Raw genomic sequence first — 18313 nt, 5'->3', positions numbered from 1 at the left:
ATTAAATACAACACTACTTTGGTATTGTTTAGATATAATGATGTATTTTATAAAATATGTATATGTTTTAAAAAGCTTACCCTGAGTCCTAAATATCTAGACCAAAATTTATAATATTAGTATAAATATTAGTATAAAGTCAGGTCTTTGAGTGCTCCTTTTAAGTTGACTCACATATCATTACAGCTCTTAAACAAAAGACCCCACCCAACTATAAACGCTTTAAAAGATAAGCATCCTCCACTCTGTTGAGATGACCCTATTAGCATGTTCCAAAGAGAGACTCAAGAAGCAGCTGATCTGGTAGCCTATTACTGTCAGAGCAGCCAAATATCAATTATCCCAAAGCCAATACCACACGGTAACTGGCAGATGCTCCTCAGAAATTCTATTCCACATGTTAACTCATTTACTTAAGAAGCTGAACTTAAACACATTAAAGATCTTTGTGTAAATGGTATCTTTCTGACTTTATGAACTAATGCCTGAGGAAAATGAGTAAAAGATGGAAAGATGGAAAACCATGGTTTGCTCACCTAACTCAATTGGCTGTCGGAACACCCCAGCTGTCCCAATGGCTCAGGATGTGAGGCGCCAACAGACCGCTGCATCCCAGCCACACGTGTCCTCTCCCCTGCAAGCCAACTGTTTCTGCTCCCATCCTCATCACGGAAGGGGGGACACTAATCCAGGAGGTAGATCTCTGTTTCACAACACCTACGTCACACCTGCTTTTACTCATCAGAAGGAAGTTCTTGTCCTCTGCACACTTAGAAAACAAACTAGCACAACTCTTAAGAGTTTTATGTCTTTCTGAGACTAAAGACTTTATAAACTGAAACTTGAGACTACGCTAAGGTTTAAACAGTATGACCATCCTGGTGGTTTTCTAAAGATGTGAAAATGAGTTCTTTCATCATCATGTATAAGAACTGACTTTTTAAAAAAAAGATCATATTTCATATGTGATAAATTGCTACAATTTACAGGAACTCAGTATTTGGTTACTAGTAAGCAATGTAAGGGTGTTGTAGAATCCTTTAAAAACTTTAGAAATTATCATTGAAAGTCCCTTTTAAAGTATGATATTAGAAAAGACTTCTGTCTATGTAGAAGTTAAGGCAAACCACCGAGTTGGGGATATTGTTTTTTAAATTAAAACTACACTATGAAATTGTTGCCACAGACAACAATTTGGTACAGGCTTACAATTTACAACTGTTTTCTAAATCTTTTTTGTTTTCTAATTCTTAAAAAAAAAGAGCATTATAAACATACATAATATGTGGATTAATAATAGTGTCTTCAAATTTTATAACATACCCATTGAGCTTACCATATGTATAATGATTCATTAAACAAAACAAGGGCTTCCAACAAAACAGGAGTAGCAGAGCAGAAACCACTTTCATAACTCAGATGTTTTCAAGGACACAGATTCTATTCTAAATGATATCAAGGAAAGAATAACATTTTAATTAAAATTTTTTTTTTTACTTTTGTGCAACAGTGAATTGCTTTTCATAAAGAAATTTAAATTCTCCTTCAATCTCTGTGTCCTCTGGGCCCTAGTTCTCTTCTCCGTTTGACAACTTGTTTCTACAAAAAGAAGTCTAGGGAATACTTTTGAAAGAAAAGAGAATTCAAAGCAAGTATTATCTTTAATGAATGTAAGATGGATTTTGCAATCTATCCACCTAGTTCCATATATTTTCTACCTGTAACTCTTGTTGATACTATAAAGCAGAAAAAGGTAAACAAAATCAGTGAATTTTATTTCTGAATTGGGAAAGTTCTCTACATAACTTTATCCTGAAATCTTTCACAGAAATCTTCCCTATAAGGAACTGGATCACCATGAATCTCTTCAAATATGCTAAATCATTCAACAAGCAATTTCCACAGGGTAGCTATGATGTAAGGTAATTTTTTCTACATGCAATCATACACATGCAATAAGCTTTGGTCATCAAATTCTACTCTAAAAAAACATTTCAGCATTTGAGTGATTTTTTTTAAATAATACTGTTCTTTCGTGAGAAGAAATAATACAGTAACAATGCAACATTTTCACTAACTATTTAGAGAAAAGGGAAAAAAACTAATATCTTAGAAAACCATGCCTCCAAAATAACTTAAATATTACTTTACAAAAATTAGCAGATCTTGGGATCATAAGTGAATACACACACATACTTACAAATATTAACAAGTAGTGTGTGCACATGCATGTGTGCAAGCCACCCCCCCCAACACACACACACACACACACACACACACACACAGATCCCACAGACAGTGATCTAGTGATCTAGAGCCTTGTGTTTTCAGGAGAGAGGAGACAGCCGTTCAGTGGGCCAGCCATCACTCATAAAACCCCACAGAGGTACTGGTTGATAACATTCATGTTCTACATATTTCCCATAATCTAAAGTACCTTTTCATGACTTTCTGCCCACTGCAACACTCATTTTAAAAACAGATGTCAAATGCAAATCAAAACTACAATGAGGTATCATCTCACACTGGGCAGAATGGCCATCATCAAATAGTTTACAAACAATAGCTAGGACATGGAAGCAACCCTGATGTCCTTCAGCAGATGAATGGATAAGGAAGTCGCGGTACACATACACAATGGACTATTACTCAGCTATAAAAAGGAACGCATCTGAGTCAGTTCTAATGAGGCGGATGAACCCAGCGCCTATTATACAGAGTGAAGTAAATCAGAAAGAGAAAGACAAATATCGCATATTAACACACATATATGGGATCTAGAAAGGCGGTACCAACGATCCTATGTCCAAACAGGGCAGCAAAGGAGACACAGATGTAAGAACAGTCTCTAGGACACGGCTGGATGAGACGGCGGGACGACTGGAGAGGAGAGCGCTGGAACATGTGTGTTGCCACAGGTACAGTAGCAGCCATGGGAGTGTGACGTACCCGCAAGGAGCGCAGGGCAGGTGCTCCCTGGCAAGCTGCAGGGCCGGGTGGGGAGGGGTTCAGGAGGGAGGGGTCACGCGGATGTAAGTCAGAGGCCTCCACAATACTCTCCGGGGATCGTCTTCCAATTAAAATAAATTCATTCATTAAAAAACGAAACACAGATGTCAGAAGTCCTGCAAGGCCGTGAAGACACGCTGGCCCCGCAGCCCTTCCCGGCCTCCAGGGCGCCCCGGCCCCGGCCCAGAGCCTCCCTGGCGGCGGAGTGCCCGACGCCCAGCGCTGGCGGCCGCAGGGCAGCCGTGTCACGAGCCCCCTCCACCACTAAAGCCATTCACCTCTGGCCTTAGACTCAACCAAGCTACTTTGTTTAAAATAAACGTGTCTTTCTAACTGACCATTCCATGATAGAACTGTACACCTAGTCTCACACGAGGCTGCGTGGCAGGTGCCCGCACACACAGCCCCGCGGAGCGCGGCGGCCGTCCTGGCCGGACTCTGCAGAGGGGGCAGCGGGGCACGCCCGCCGGGAGAGAGGGCGCGTGTGGCCGTCCGGCCGCCTCCGCCTCCCCGATGCCGGCCTCAGGGAAACGCACTCCGAACAAACCATTCCGGAGACACGCGCCTCCGCCCCAGGACCTGAGCGAGCCCCCCGCAGTGGACCCCGGGCTCGGAGAGGAAGTGTGTGTCAGCTGTGACAACGGGACCCCCAGCCACGGTCTGCCAGTGTGGGAGTACACGGAGATCTCCGCTAAAACTGCTCTAAAAATAAGGCGCATTCAAAAAATAATTTGCAGGTACCAAACACCACCCCAGACTTCACTTGTATTAAAATGGTACCTTAAAGTTGCCAAAGATTCTCCGTATTTCAGGATAAGTCTTTTACTGCGTTTAAGTCAAAATATCATGGTAAATACCTTATTCTTACCAGAAGTTAGAGCCATGTTTAGAAGACCACCACCAAAAGAAATGTGATTGTTAAAATCAACATAAGGATCTGGGTTTTCGTAGCTTTACTGTCATTATTAATAAAGAATACTGTAGAAAGGCAAAGCTCTTTTAAAGTGGCCATTCAAAAGCAGTACATTAATAGGTGACTTTTTTCGATAGACCATGAATCAGCTTAAGCCGTTTTTCTCCTTTTTACTATCACTGCTCACCCCTCTCTCAGCAAGACCATTCCCAGGGCCACGACTCATCCCCTCTCGTGCTCCAGTCTACCCTTGGTGACATCTCCCGCTTCCGTCCCGCAGTCACGGTCTCCGCTCCCTGATGCGCCTCCGCCTCCCATCCACGTGTCGGCCCGCCATATCTCCAGGGCGTCCGCTTGCCCCGCCCTGCTGACACCCCATCCGTCCGGTGCCGGCTTGGCCTCCTTCATCGTGTAATTAACGCATGATTTACTGAGCAATCACACGGTTATGTGCACTGTCAGCTCTCCTCATTAACCTTTTCTTTTTAGATCCATTTCTAACACTCATTTCTCCTAGGAAGGGATTTGTTTTTCATGGCAGTGGCTGAACACATGAGAAGCAGATCTGAATAAAGAAAAGCAAAAACACAGAACATAGGAGTTACATCAGGGGTAGATTTCTTTATGATTATTAACCTGCAGTCCTGGAGGATGAAGAAAGATGAGGTGAATGCCAGTCTGTATACTGCACATTTTCTACAAAATACTGATACTTTCTCCAAATTAAAAACAGAGAGACGAAAGTGACGGTGACATGTTTAGTACTAGACACTGAGTATTTTTTGGTTCCAAATGTACCTTGAAGCTAAAAAGAAAAAGTAAGAAGCCAGAAGAGTCCTAACACATGAAACTTTCCTTCCCTTTAGCGGGGCAAGGCGTGCAGCAAAGCAGCAGCGCTGTGCCGTCCAGAACCGCCCTCAGGAGCCGGGCCCTCAGACCGGAGCGGGCGCACTGGCGCTGGGCTCGGGCCGCTCACTGCCGGGGCAGGGTGCAGGGCGGCCGGCGCCGACACAGAAGAGCTGGTGGGCACGGTCACCGAGACGGGCCTTGGCCGGAGCCGGGTGCAGGACCATCACCGCGTCCGCCCCCCTGAGATGACACTGGGGCCAGGAGAGCTCTGGCCCGGCCTCTCCTGGAAGGTGGAGACCCACAGAGGCGCCGTGGCTCAGACTCACCGACAGCTTTCCCACGGCCGCGTCCACCTGAAGGAAAGGCCCATCCAAACCATCGCCCAAACACCGAGGGAAACGGAGAAATAACTCGCTGCCACTTTCTGCTTGAGTCACAACGGGCAGACAGATAGATTTTTACTCTTTTCTAAGTGCCTGATGTTCTACCAAAACATGCAGATGCGTTAGCAGAACTGAAACAAACTGCATATTACTCAGGCTAGACCAGATGCCATGCTAGCAACCTCTGGAGGAATAAAGTGGACGTGGACCATAATACGGAGAAAGTGATTCTGGGGTGGTGTCAGAGTCTGAGAGTGTGTGTGTGCGCGTTTACATGTAGGAGCCTTAGAACAAGTATATAAAGATTCTAAGTAAACAACTAAATATCAAAGCAATATCTAATGCACTGCATTAAAAAGCAGAAAGAACTCAGATCAAAACAGGCAGCCAGGCACTGACCTAATTTAGTAATAACATTATTATGAAGAATTTACATACACCACTAACTCCAAAAGGAGTTTATTAACTGCTTTAAAAGAAATTGACGTTAACCTCAATAAATCATACTTTCCTCACTTTTCGGAGTTTGTAACTAAGAACTAAAATGCTCTTGGATAAAATAACATATCCTTCAGGAATATAGTTTAAACTAACTTGTTTCTTGTCCAAGAAGTTATTTTAGTGTATATTACTAATAAAAATGCACAGAGGCACATACATCCAGTTATGGAACATCTTTTAAAATAAAAGACTAATAAAAACAGTAATATAAGTCTCCAAGCATTCAACATGAGATATTTAAATAGCTAAAATAAACTATTATATTAATTAGAAATGATTATAGATGCAATCCTATTCATTTTAGCAAAGTATTTACCATACTTGGGCTTCCCTTGTGGCTCAGCTGGTAAAAAATCCTCCTGCAATGCAGAGACCTGGGTTCGATCCCTGGGTTGGGAAGATCCCCTGGAGAAGGGAAAGGCTCCCCACTCCAGTGTTCTGGCCTGGGGAATTCCGTGGACTGTACAGTCCATGGGGTCGCAAACAGTCGGACACGACTGAGCGCCTTTCACTTCACTTAGCATACACACCGCAAGTACACGTATGCGAACGGAACTCTGTAATCTGAAATGTATAAGAACAAAGGCAAAGTCAGGTGGCATGATCCCCATGCCAGTTTTGTTCCTAAGAGCAGACAAACAGAAGGACCTCCACGGCTGCCTCACAGGATAAGGATGGGCAGTGTCTCTGACTTTTCCTGAATTAACTTCAAAGCCTGGCCTGGGAAAGTAAGTTTAGTGACCAGTACTCTCTCAAAAGCCACTGTGCTTTAGTATCTCAACCGCAGCTACTGGGAAATTTACCCAACACTGAAAACAGTTTAGATTAAAAGAAGCTAAATCTGCTGAAAATGATAACAAAGACCCTATTTGTAATAAAAAAAAAAAAAAAAGCAAAGGATTCAGAAGCTCATCTTCTGTGAGACAGAAAAAGGAGAGCTCCTAGACCTACCCACCACTTCCCACCAAGACCATTCCTTGGGAACGTATCCATTCCTTGGGAACGTCACTTCTCCCTACTGTAGCTCCTTCTATATCTGTATTTCTCAACTCTCTTTAGCTGCCTCCCTGAATTCCTGAATTCTTGCTTTCTGCTCATATAGCATATCATTAATAAATAGGAAACTTTTACCTTTTAAACTGTGCTATTTTAAAATTAAATAAAAGCCACAGCTTAAATTGTCCTTACTGTCTCCCAACAAACTGTTCTAGATGTGTCGAAGCTGGCCAAGTCATGTGAGATCACAGACCACCTAGGCAGCACTGGCTTAACCCTCTCATCATCAAACTTCTTTTAAACGTGGTGATTCATTTACTGACATATGATGCACATGCAAAAATGCCTTAAAGAAGCCAACAGAGCCACCTGCATCCCTTTAATAACCGGGCTACACCTGCCTTTTCAGACTGCTCTTCTCCTCACTCCCACCTGCCCGCTAACTGCCACTCACCCCTCAAGCCAGGCTCACTTACAGCCTCCTATAGCAAGTCCTCCCGGGTCACTATTCCAGCCGCCTTCCCAGGCAGAATCAGAGCCCCCTTCCCCCGCTGTAGTCCTACAACATCTGATGGTTTCCTTTAGAACAAAAAGCACCACACTGTCTGGAATCGGGATTTCGTGAAAGGAATTTTAATAAAGCCCCCCAAAATCTTCATGAACAAATTTAAACCAATACACTGGATTTTTAGTTAATTCTCGTTCCCCATACTGGACTACATGTTCCCTGAGAACAGAGCCACCTTCACGTCTGTTCACTAAGGCATCCGCACAAACCAGCAGGGGCCAGCTTCTCAAACACTGGCCACCAACCCTCCTTTCATTGGCCCCGCGCACCTACTTATTTACAACTCCAGAAACACGCGGCAACCTGGATGTCCCTTAAACCCAGGATATTTCTGTGCCTTTACTCATTTTATTCCATGTTCCTTCCTTTTATTTATTTCATGGATCCTCTGCTGCCTTCCAAGGATCCATGAAAAAAATACTGCTTATTTCGTGACCTTTCATCATCCTCCAAGGCTCACAGCCTGTTATATAACCTTTGGGAAGTCTTCCCTGCATCCCTCAGTCAAAATTCCCTCTTTCCCATGGTTTCAAGTCATTCTTAATGTAAACACTGGTGGAAGCATTTAATAAAGTGTGACTGAAAGCAGGGCCTAATCAGATACAAAGCTCCCATGGAGCTGGGACCACATTCTTCATTCATCCTCACCCCCAGATACATGCCTAGGAGGGTTTATAAGCATGCCACAAGTGTATTTAAATAAATACCTAGCTGACTATTCCCAGCACAATAGTACCGGATGCAAATTAATGGTTCTACCATCAAGATGTGAATAGAAGAAACAGCATCTCATTGATAGTTTTAGATTCTTAGACATTTTCAGTGCCTTTAAAAATTAAGTTTATTTCATTAAGAAATATTAACTTTTAAGGTTCCTTTGACTTTACAAGAATCCAGTATGTAGAAAACTGAATTTCAAGAGTCTTCGCAGAGCACTTAAGTTTCTCTCATGCCAATAACTTATTTCTTTTTATTGTAGTTCTAACCCACTAGACTAGCAGTTCCTCGAGAACAAGAACTAGACTGTCTTAAAAATGTAAATCTACATTTAATTTTTTAAATTAGTATAATACTATTTCAGAGAGGCCAGAAGGGAGGAAAGGAGAGCATCTGTAACCTCATTACTTGAACCCAGATTAATTAATTTATTAGAAATTAAATTTTCTTCTTTTCCTTTCAAATATTTAAAATATGTACATTTTATAAACTTTTCATTTATGATATATAGTATCATCTACTCCTTCTTACATGCATCTTTTCATATTGTTATATAGTTTGCCCATTTGTTTTCACTGGATACATAACCATCCGAAGGATTAACTTTAGCCGTTTCTCGTCACATAACATTGTTTACTTTCACATTTCATTATTACACATCCCAGTCCTTATTTTTAATTATTTTCCATAAGCGAGGGTCCCTTATGTTAAATTACTGAATCAAAGGTTATGAACATTTCTCTTGCTGCTGAAGCACAACCAACATGTTTTCAGTTAGAGCTACATCTTCCTCTAAGCTTTTTTCATTTATACAGTGGTAAGAAGTAGGTGTCGTCTCTGCCAGCTCCCACAAACCTACTTCAGAACCATTCACATGCCATTCACATTCAATAAATGTTCAAATATTCCTCATTAAGAGATAAAATGTAGAAAATATTACCCATTATTATAACCTTACCAGTGTCTTTATAGGCTATATATAGAATATATGAATACAATATGAATAAAACAGCAGAATACACTTTATAATGAGGGACAAGACAATGCCGCAGATCTGCTCTCTCTATTGCGGGAATATAAATCATATCATTTAAGGAAATCTGTTTTTGTTGGCACACCAAATTTTAATGTGTGTGGTTAAGTGTGGTTAAGTCATACAAATTCTTTTTCCACATACCAAGCCTGCAGAGTAGCAAGCTGGATGGTAGTGTGGGATTCATTTTCCTCAGTCTTCAACCTTGGATCTCTGTTACTCACAGGGTTCTATAACCAGGGAGTGAAGAACTATTGAGTCATTTATTATAACCCACACCATAACTCACACTGCTATATAATTCACAGACACAATCGCTTTTATTATAATGACACTTTGGTAGTAGTATTTCTTTTTGTCAGTCATCAACTCTTCAGGAGAAAAATATGTATTTACATACAACTTATAGATTTAAACAACCAAGACATCGCCTAGTGAAAAGCAGATGGCTTTACTCCCTTTTTCCAACTTGAGTAACTGTAATTTTATTTTGTTGCAAAAGAACACTCAATTAGACCAAAAAGCCTCTATAATCAAAAACATAATACACGTGCCCCCTTGGATTATAGCACAATTCTGTAGAGTACCTGTCAGTACAATTTGCATTTGAAAAACTATAAAAAACACTTAAGACGACAGCTGTGGAAACTAATCTGAGTAGTGAGGTTGGCAGCGCAGGCTTTATTTTCCTCCAATGGGTATGACTGTTACCTATCAATGCACAGGTCTAGCTAAAAATGGCTGGTAACTCTACCCTATGTATTTTGGGAGTTGTTTCTCCTAAAATAGAAACAGTCCAGAAAAATGATTAGAATGGCTAGAATCTTTTCTGTTTACCCACAAAACAAAGGAAGAAGATGAAGGAATATTGTTTACATGTATAGATTTTGGCTGTACATGTAATTGCTTAAAATGTTAATTCAAAATATAAATTAATTCATCGTTTTACAAATACTTTACTATTCGCTGTTTAAGGGCATGGTAAAGGAGTACGGCAGGGCTGTCTGCTGCCACCCTGTCTGTTTAACCTGTGCGCTGAGCACAGCATGAGAAATGCCGGGCTGGGTGAGTGACAAGCTGGAGTCAAGAGAGGCAGGGGAAGCATCAACCACCTCAGAAGCGCAGGTGATGCCACTCTGACGACAGGAAGTGAAGAGGAGCTAAAGAGCCTCTTGATGAGGGTGAAGGAGGAGAGTGAAAGAGCCGGCTTAAAACTGAGTGTTAAAAAAAACTAAGATCATGGCATCGGCTCCATCACTTCATGGCAAATAAAGGGGGAAAAGGTGGAAGCAGTGACAGAGCTCCTCTTCTTGGGCTCAGAATCACTGCAGATGGTGACGGCAACCATGGAATCACAAGATGACTGCTTCTTGGCAGGAAAGCGATGACAAACCTAGACAGTGTGTTGAAAAGCAAAAAACTCTGCCGACAAAGATCCATACAGTTACGGCTCTGGTCTTCCCAGTGGTCACCTACAGTGGTGAGAGCTGGACAGTAAAGAAGGCGGGATGCCAAAGAACCGATGCCTTCAAACCGTGGGGCTGGAGAAGACTCCCGAGAGTCCCTTGAATCAAGGAGATCACACCAGGCAGTCTTAAGGGAAATTACCCCTGAATAGTTGTTGGAAAGACTGATGCTAAAGCTGAAGCTCCAGTATTTTGGTCATTTGATGTGAAGAGCCGACTCACTGGAAAAGTTCCTGATGCTGGGAAAGACGGAGGGCAGAAGGAAAAGAGGGTGTCAGAGGATGAGATGGCTGGATGTCATCACCGATGCAATGGACACGAACTCGGGCAAACTTCAGAAGATGGTAAGGGACAGGGAGGCCTGGTGTGCTGCAGTCCATGGGGTCACAAAGAGTTGGACATGACTGGGCTACTGAACAACAACATTTAAGGCAATAAATTAAGAGGGAAAAGCTCCTTTAAAAGAAAATAAATGTAGTAGGTACATGATATGCATGAATACATCAACTATTCTTTAAGCTCCTAAGACTGAGTGTCTTTTAAAATTACAGAGAACCGGTTGATAAAATTAACTTACTTGTCAGAGAATTTTCTGACAAAATTGAGAAACAGGATAATGATTTGAATGTATAGGTATGATTTACAATCAACCTATTGCCAAAAAGGTTATAAGCAGATTATAACAAGAGAGTTTGTGAGACCATTAAAATATAAAATGAATAGCCAGTCCAGAGAACAATGGTTCCTCACTTTTGGGGAGCAGGTGGAGGTCACTGAAATTTTGATAAACACCAAGGAAACTCCCCCAGGTTCCCAGCTGAACATACAAATAATTTTTCCTATCATTTCAAAGGGGTTCATGAACTCCCTGAAGCTGATACACAGAGGACAGCTTAAAACCTCCAGCCACAGTGAGCCAGAGGAGAAATTTACCCCATCAAAAGCCTAGGTTAAGAAAGTTACTGTAATTAAAATGAACTATAACCCCAAGCTCCCTTGCAGCCAAAGCAAATATTAATAGAAAGCACAACAGGCTAAGTAATTGTCAGCGGCTGACAGGAGGAGATGTGCCCGTCTGTAAGAGAACTTTCCTTTGAAACCAAATCCTTGAAGAATCTGCTATGTGAATTCTTACAAAAGGACGGCCGAACACCTGAACAGACCGTGTCACGGGAGACACAGACGAAGAAGTATTTACCATACAACTGCATTTAGAAAGACTGGTAAGATATTAGGGAACGGTACTAAAATATAGACCTAACCAGCTTTCTGATAATCTAGTTTGACATAAGGTAGAAATGAGGTGATGTCACCACTCTTCAGCCTCATGTTCATTAGAGCTTCTGATACAAAATGAGAAAATTTTCAGAGTCTGGACCTAGTCTAGACAGCATATTAAAAAGCAGAGACATTACTTTGCCAACAAAGGTCTGTATAGTTAAAGCTATGGTTTTTCCAATAGTCATGTATGGATGTGACAGTTGGACTGTGAAGAAAGCTGAGCACCGAAGAATCGATGTTTTTGAACTGTGATGTTGTCAAGACTCTTGAGAGTCCCTTGGACTGTAAGGCGATCCAGCCAGTCCATCCTAAAGGAGATCAGTCCTGGGTGTTCATTGGAAGGACTGATGCTGAAGCTGAAACCCCAATACTTTGGCCACCTCATGTGAAGAGCTGACTCACTGGAAAAGACCCTGATGCTGGGAAAGATTGAAGGCGAGAGGAGAATGGGGACGACAGAGGATGAGATGGTTGGATGGCATCTCTGATTCAGTGGTCCTGAGTTTGAGCAAGCTCCAGGAGATGGTGAAGGACAGAGAGGCCTGGCGTGCTGCAGCTCATGGGGTCACAAAGAGTCAGACACGGCTGAGGGGCTGAACAACAGCAATAAGGCCTAGTCTAGACCCCTAAAGTAGGCACTGCCCACAGTGAAGTGGGCATTTGAGACCTTTACAAATGACACAAAAATAACAATCAAGAGTCAGCACAGAAGACGTGTTAAGAGTGCAGGAAATGGAGCCAGTCTGAATGTGGGACCCTCGATCACGTACCTAACAGCTGTGTGACTTTCTACCTGTGATTACACTGTAGGTTCTCATCTACAAGCTTGTAATAACAACTATTTTCACTCTCAACAGAGCTGCTGAGAAATAAGTTAATACATACAAGCTCCTGAAAAGGGTCTCTTGACCCACTCAGAACTGTGAAGATTAGACAGGGTTGGCAGGGTCTGACATTTGTTTCTTATCAGCTATTAAATAATCCTTCAAGAATATATATATATATATATATATATATATATATATATTTACAACTTATTTAACATGACAGGCTGTAGATTTAGTATAAATATGGACCGTAAGTCTGAAATGGTTTAGAAATGTTATGTTGGTGAAAAAATAATTAAAAACTGAAAACAAATTAATACTTTACATTAAAAAAAGAATACATATATTTAAAACTTTAGGTTACTATAGAAGCCGTTTTAACTTAAGGCAGATTTAATTTAAATGGTCTGATTTTTACTTAATGTATACATTTACTGTTAAGGTCACTACAATCCCTAATCGTAGCTAATTTATCTCTATCTATCCTGAATCAATCTCTTGCTTCCCACTTTTTCTCTCTGGTCAAAGTTTTAAGGAGTTGGAAAACCTACTCAGTTCAGTTCAGTCGCTCAGTCATGTCCAACTTTTTGCAACCCCAGGAACTGCAGCATGCCAGGCTTCCCTGTCCATCACCAACTCCTGGAGCTTGCTCAAACTCACGTCCCTTGAGTCGATGATGCCATCCAACCATCTCATCCTCTGTCGTCCCCTTCTCCTCCTGTCTTCAATCTTTCCTAGCATCAGGGAAAATATACTAAGCAGTTTTTAATGAAAACAGATTTATTAAAGACTTACTTCTCTATGAGTATCTCACCGAATGTCCAGGATTTTTCAAAACCATTTGTTCTCAAATGCCTCCATTTGGCTTCAGCTCTGTTGGTAGAGTTAATCTTTAATGCACATAAAATTACAGCAAAATCACACCTTACTCCAGAATTAGATTCTAAAGTCATCATAAAAGGAAAAAATTGCACACAGTCAAAAAATTACCTCTGAGTACCTCCTTAAACCAGAAAGAAATGGCAACCCACTCCAGTATTCTTGCCTGGAAAATCCCATGGACAGAGGAGCCTGGTGGGCTATACAGTTCATGGGGTCGCAGAGAGTCAGACAGAACTGAGCAACTAAACAACCACCACCTCCTTACACCAGCCGGTAAAGTGACGTCCTCCCATTGGGCCGGCAGAGCCCGTGTTCCTGAGTGCTGCTGGGCTCACGGCTCGTCCTGCTGCGAACGGATGAAGGGAAGAGCGTCTCTCGTCTCTCACTGAGGGACACACACGCGCTGACGAGGAGGCAGCAGAGGCCCCACATGCTCACCTCGTCTCCTTAAACAACCCTTCCCTCAAGCACGCTCTCTTTTCTTCAAGGGAGATTAAGGATGAACACTTGGATTGACAAAAGTTAAATAAGACACAATGATGTGAGACAATGTTTGCACTAAAAATTCTAAAAGCATCAATAGTTCGGATGCCATACAATTTCAACATTTCTAACTTAGCCATATAATGTGGCACTTTTTTTTTTTTTTTAGATTTCCATATACAAACTGGTCAGATGTTTTTGTGCTGAATGTTCTAAACTTTCAATATTCCACTTAGCTGACAGAATTCAAATTCTGAGGAACAATTTCAAATTTCACCTGGCCCCCTTAACCCTTCCTTCAGTCAGGGATTATAGTATAAAACTAAGCTGAAGTCTCAAGGAAATTCCACAGAAATTCCTTTCCTTTCTATAAAAGTGAGAGGAACGCCAGTAAGGATGTGCGGCAATTCGGACCACGCTGCCTGGTGAGTATTCCCATGTCTAAAAATGGAATCAGATCCCTGTCATTAAGGCCGTCACCTAATGGAATCATCTACAGAAATGTGTGAGGCCAGGCCATATCAGGTCAATCAATGATCGCTCTGCTAATGGAAGAAAATGTATTTAACCACACACACACACACAACAGCAACATGATCTATGCTTCTGCAATAGAGAGAAGTAAGAACAAAATCTGTAAGAACTGGGAACCGGAGACAAAATACACTTGCCTGGCACACACAATGGGCTCTTCTGAAGCTTTACGTTAATCAAACGTTTTGCACAGCAATACTATTCTTTTAAATCCAACACTAAGACGTTTACAACTTACAGTTTTAGGGTCGCTATTTGGGCACAATGGAAAACCAAACTGAATTTACTAGTGACTTTTCACAAGTTATTGTTTCTCTTCCTAAAGCGGGGAGAGGAGGGAGAAGGAGTAAATGTCAGCAGAATTGTTTTACAAGCTAATTTCTGGGAGAGAGCTGAGACGGGAAGTGCCTTTGCAAAGGAACCTCTATGTTCAACTCACTGTCGTGAAGATGCCTTTCCAACACCCTGGAAGAATTCTTCCTCTTCAGGCCCAAACATCTCTGCCTAAAAGATGATAGACTCTTAGATATAAGTAATACATAACCAGGTTATTTTCTGATTTAAACATCAGACAATAAAGAACAAGATAATACAGCACCAGAACAATAACGTGTAAAACTAGTCTAGTTGTATAATATTTCGGCAATTAAAAGATTCTTTTTTTTTTTTTTTGTATTCTTTGGGAAGCGGCTTTTTGAGAAATGGAAAAAGGAGTAAGACTAGAAGTCTCCCCTGTGGTCACCTCCTCACTTAACAGCAGTGACTGAACGCTCTAAGCGCCGGGCCACGACCCAGGCGCGCTGTCACGCCCTCCCGTGTAATTCTTGGCGAGGATGTGTGCCACTACGGTTTCAGAAGATTTCATGAAGTGCCTCATTTTTAACTGATTATATAACCAGGTAGTCTATGCTCAAAATATATTTTATTGTCTATTTTAAACAACTGGAAGCATCTTGTTACTCCTTTTGAGTCCTGTCCTTTTGTTTATTCATTCAGCCGTCCATTTATCCATAACTGCCCAACAAGATCCATGTATGTTAATTCGCAAAGACAATTTCTGGACTTAAAGAGGCATGGTTCTTCTTTACCTGAGAAAGGTTCAAGAGGGAACAAAACCAATCATTCGGCAGATCTAATGAAAGGTTTAAGGTGCTCAAGTAACAGATATGGAAGTGTCCTTTAAAACTATAAAGTGCCTTTCTAATTCAATATATTATTTCTGAACAGAACTACTTGCTTACTCTGACGACTTTAATCCCTCATGCTATTATTATGAATATCAAGAGTCCCTTCCTCACCTGGATTGGTACTGTCAGGAGCCAGGTAAGGCCTAGCCGATTCCTTCTTTGATGAGTTCAGTCTGAGCATTTCACTGATGACATCCAACACCGTGCCGACCGACTCAAGTTTGAAGAAATTCTGTCCCTTGAGGGTATCTAGCCATTTATTCGGGTTTAGTGGAAAGAAAATGGGATTTAAAGTTAGGATCTGAATTCTGGCTTTGTGTGCGCTTCCACAACGTAAGCTCTCCGGAACTCAGTCTCCACAACAAAATGACAGGGTGCAGACACCCCCGAGACAGACGCTGTGCAGATTATCTGAGGGAGAACACGGTATTCTGCGTACTCACATGTGAGAACTCAGGGTTTCCCGTGTACCCGTTTTAGGACAGTGTACAACCTATTTATCATTACCGGTTATATTTCCTCTGTTACCAGACAGTAAATACTCTGTAGGGTTTTTTGTTATTTTTTTCATTTAGGACCCTCCATTCTCCTGTAAATAGAACTGTGATCTCAGTATCTTTCACTATCTTAACTTTCTTTCTATGTATCCCCACAGTGCCTTGTCGGGATATTGGCTAAGCACATTTACTAGACCATAATAAGTAGGCCCAAAGGGTATTTTCATTTATAAATGTATTTAATAAAGAGAAAATGAGGGGGAGTATCTGAAATCAGGACTTCCCCAGAAAACATAGGCTGAACAAAACCCTAAATTCTCTGCACACTATCTATTGCAAATTTATTATTTAGTTATTGGAATATATCATTTTTCTTTAGGTCTAATTCAATAAAATCAGAAACCACTCCCCCCCAAAAAAAACTGTGCCTTAGAGTGAATTTCATTACTTTTGTAACATTACCCATTTGTAAAGAGCTCAGGCTTTCAGAATCAAACTATACATAACACTTCTCCAATACAATCATTTCTCCAAGCAAAATTTCCATTATTTCCTTGCAACAGTGTAACAGAAATGGCAATTAAAATCAGACATTTTAGTTCCTATTATCTGGAAAATGTAAGCATGTGCTTACAAATTTACCAACTACCCACTGAAGGTATTATTACAATTGGCCAGCCTCACACGCTGCTGTTCTTCACTAATCTTCTGTGTGTTTTCCTCTTTGAAGCATTGTTCTAGTTCTCGGCTATAATAAACAAACCTTGTATGGTTAATTATGCTGTGCACTAACAATAAAAAGTTGGCCCTCTTCCACTCTGACTGTAAAAATCTTCATTAAGGAGGCTAATGAACACTAATTCTGAGAAAGTAGACTACACAGTCATGTGACTTGTTAAAAGGGAGAACGTATATGAGAAAATAAAATTTCCACAAAGCTAAAAACAGAACAATGTATAAACTATTTATCACTACCAGTTATATATCCTCTTTTACCAGACAGCAAATACTCAGTAGGTTTTTTTTTTTTTTTTTTTTCATTTAGGACCCTCGATTCTCATGTAAATAGAACTGTGATCTCAGTATCTTTCACTATCTTAACCTCCTTTGTGAGTATCCCCACAGTGCCTTAAATATTGGCTAAGCACATTACTAGACCATAAGTAGGCCCAAAGAGTATTTTCATTTATAAATGTCTTTAATAAAGAGAAAATAAGGAGGAGTATCTGACATCAGGACAGATTATACAAATATGCAAATATGAACCTGTCAACATATGGTGAGAATCCATTACTAAAGATAATTTAATCTTTCTTAGTTAAAGTTTCTGCATAAGGCATACTCATCTTAAGTTTCTCCTAGGTATGTCTCCAAAAAATCAAAAATCAAACTTAGGCATATTTAACATTTTTCCCTGTAACAATATACTTTGTTTTCCATATAAAACTGAGAGTATATGTTTTCTATGAAATTGCCCTTAATAAACACAAGAATAACGAGATTGAAAACTGCACGAGTTGAAAGAAAAAGCCTGGCCAGAGCAGGGAAATGCCGTCAGGGCTGCGCCAGACACACAGCGGCGTCTAAACCAGCAAGTGAAAACGAACAAACGGGCCTAAAGAAAAGTCCGGAGCAACACAGTTCTCATAAAAACGCAAATATTCTCTAAACTGGCATTAGGTGGAAGGAAATCTGCTGCATCTTATCACACTTAAGTATTCTGAAGAGAACTATCGGGAAGAAAGCCGTGCTGTGCTGCGCTGAGTCGCTTCAGCCCGGCTCTCTGTGATCCCAGGACCGCGGCCCGCCAGGCTCCTCTGTCCACGGGGTTCTCCAGGCAAGGATCCTGGACTGGGGGGGCCATCTCCTCCTGCAGGGGATCTTCCTGACACAGGGATCAAACTCGACTCTCTTACGTCTCCTGCACTGGCAGGTGGGTTCTTTTGCTGCTAGTGTCACCTGGGAAGCTCCAAGAAAGCCTTAAGGGCCAAGAAAAAGAAACCCAGTTATAGAGAACCAGAAAAAATTTTAATACCATAAAGGTATTCAGACGTTCAATTAGCCTAACCAAGGCTTGAAAAGATGCCATAAACTTGCCACAATAATTATGCCTGAACAGCAGAATAATGTTTTTGCTGAGGCAGAGAAGGATGTTAAAATTAACAGTAAATAAACTATTTCCTTAAA

General features: G+C 41.2%; 1 protein-coding gene and 1 long non-coding RNA gene across 4 annotated transcripts in view; both read right to left on the bottom strand.

Annotated features, from left to right (window-relative positions):
* LOC122683791 (poly(A)-specific ribonuclease PARN-like) overlaps window positions 1-18313 on the bottom strand; it is a 1255676-nt gene that overhangs the window by 95500 nt on the left and 1141863 nt on the right. The window lies entirely within an intron of this gene.
* LOC122684512 overlaps window positions 10353-18313 on the bottom strand; it is a 39204-nt gene continuing 31243 nt past the window's right edge. The window contains exons 4-7 of the long non-coding RNA XR_006338076.1: window positions 15741-15878; window positions 14882-14946; window positions 13339-13416; window positions 10353-10674 (exon numbers count right to left, since the gene is read on the bottom strand). This is a non-coding gene — a long non-coding RNA (uncharacterized LOC122684512). The remainder of the gene's footprint in view (window positions 10675-13338; window positions 13417-14881; window positions 14947-15740; window positions 15879-18313) is intronic.

The sequence above is a fragment of the Cervus elaphus genome, chromosome 1 (genome assembly GCF_910594005.1).
Source record: "Cervus elaphus chromosome 1, mCerEla1.1, whole genome shotgun sequence".
Lineage (NCBI taxonomy): Eukaryota > Metazoa > Chordata > Mammalia > Artiodactyla > Cervidae > Cervus > Cervus elaphus.
The sequence above is the reverse complement of the archived record's forward strand: the minus strand, read 5'-3'. Positions and strand labels throughout refer to the sequence as shown.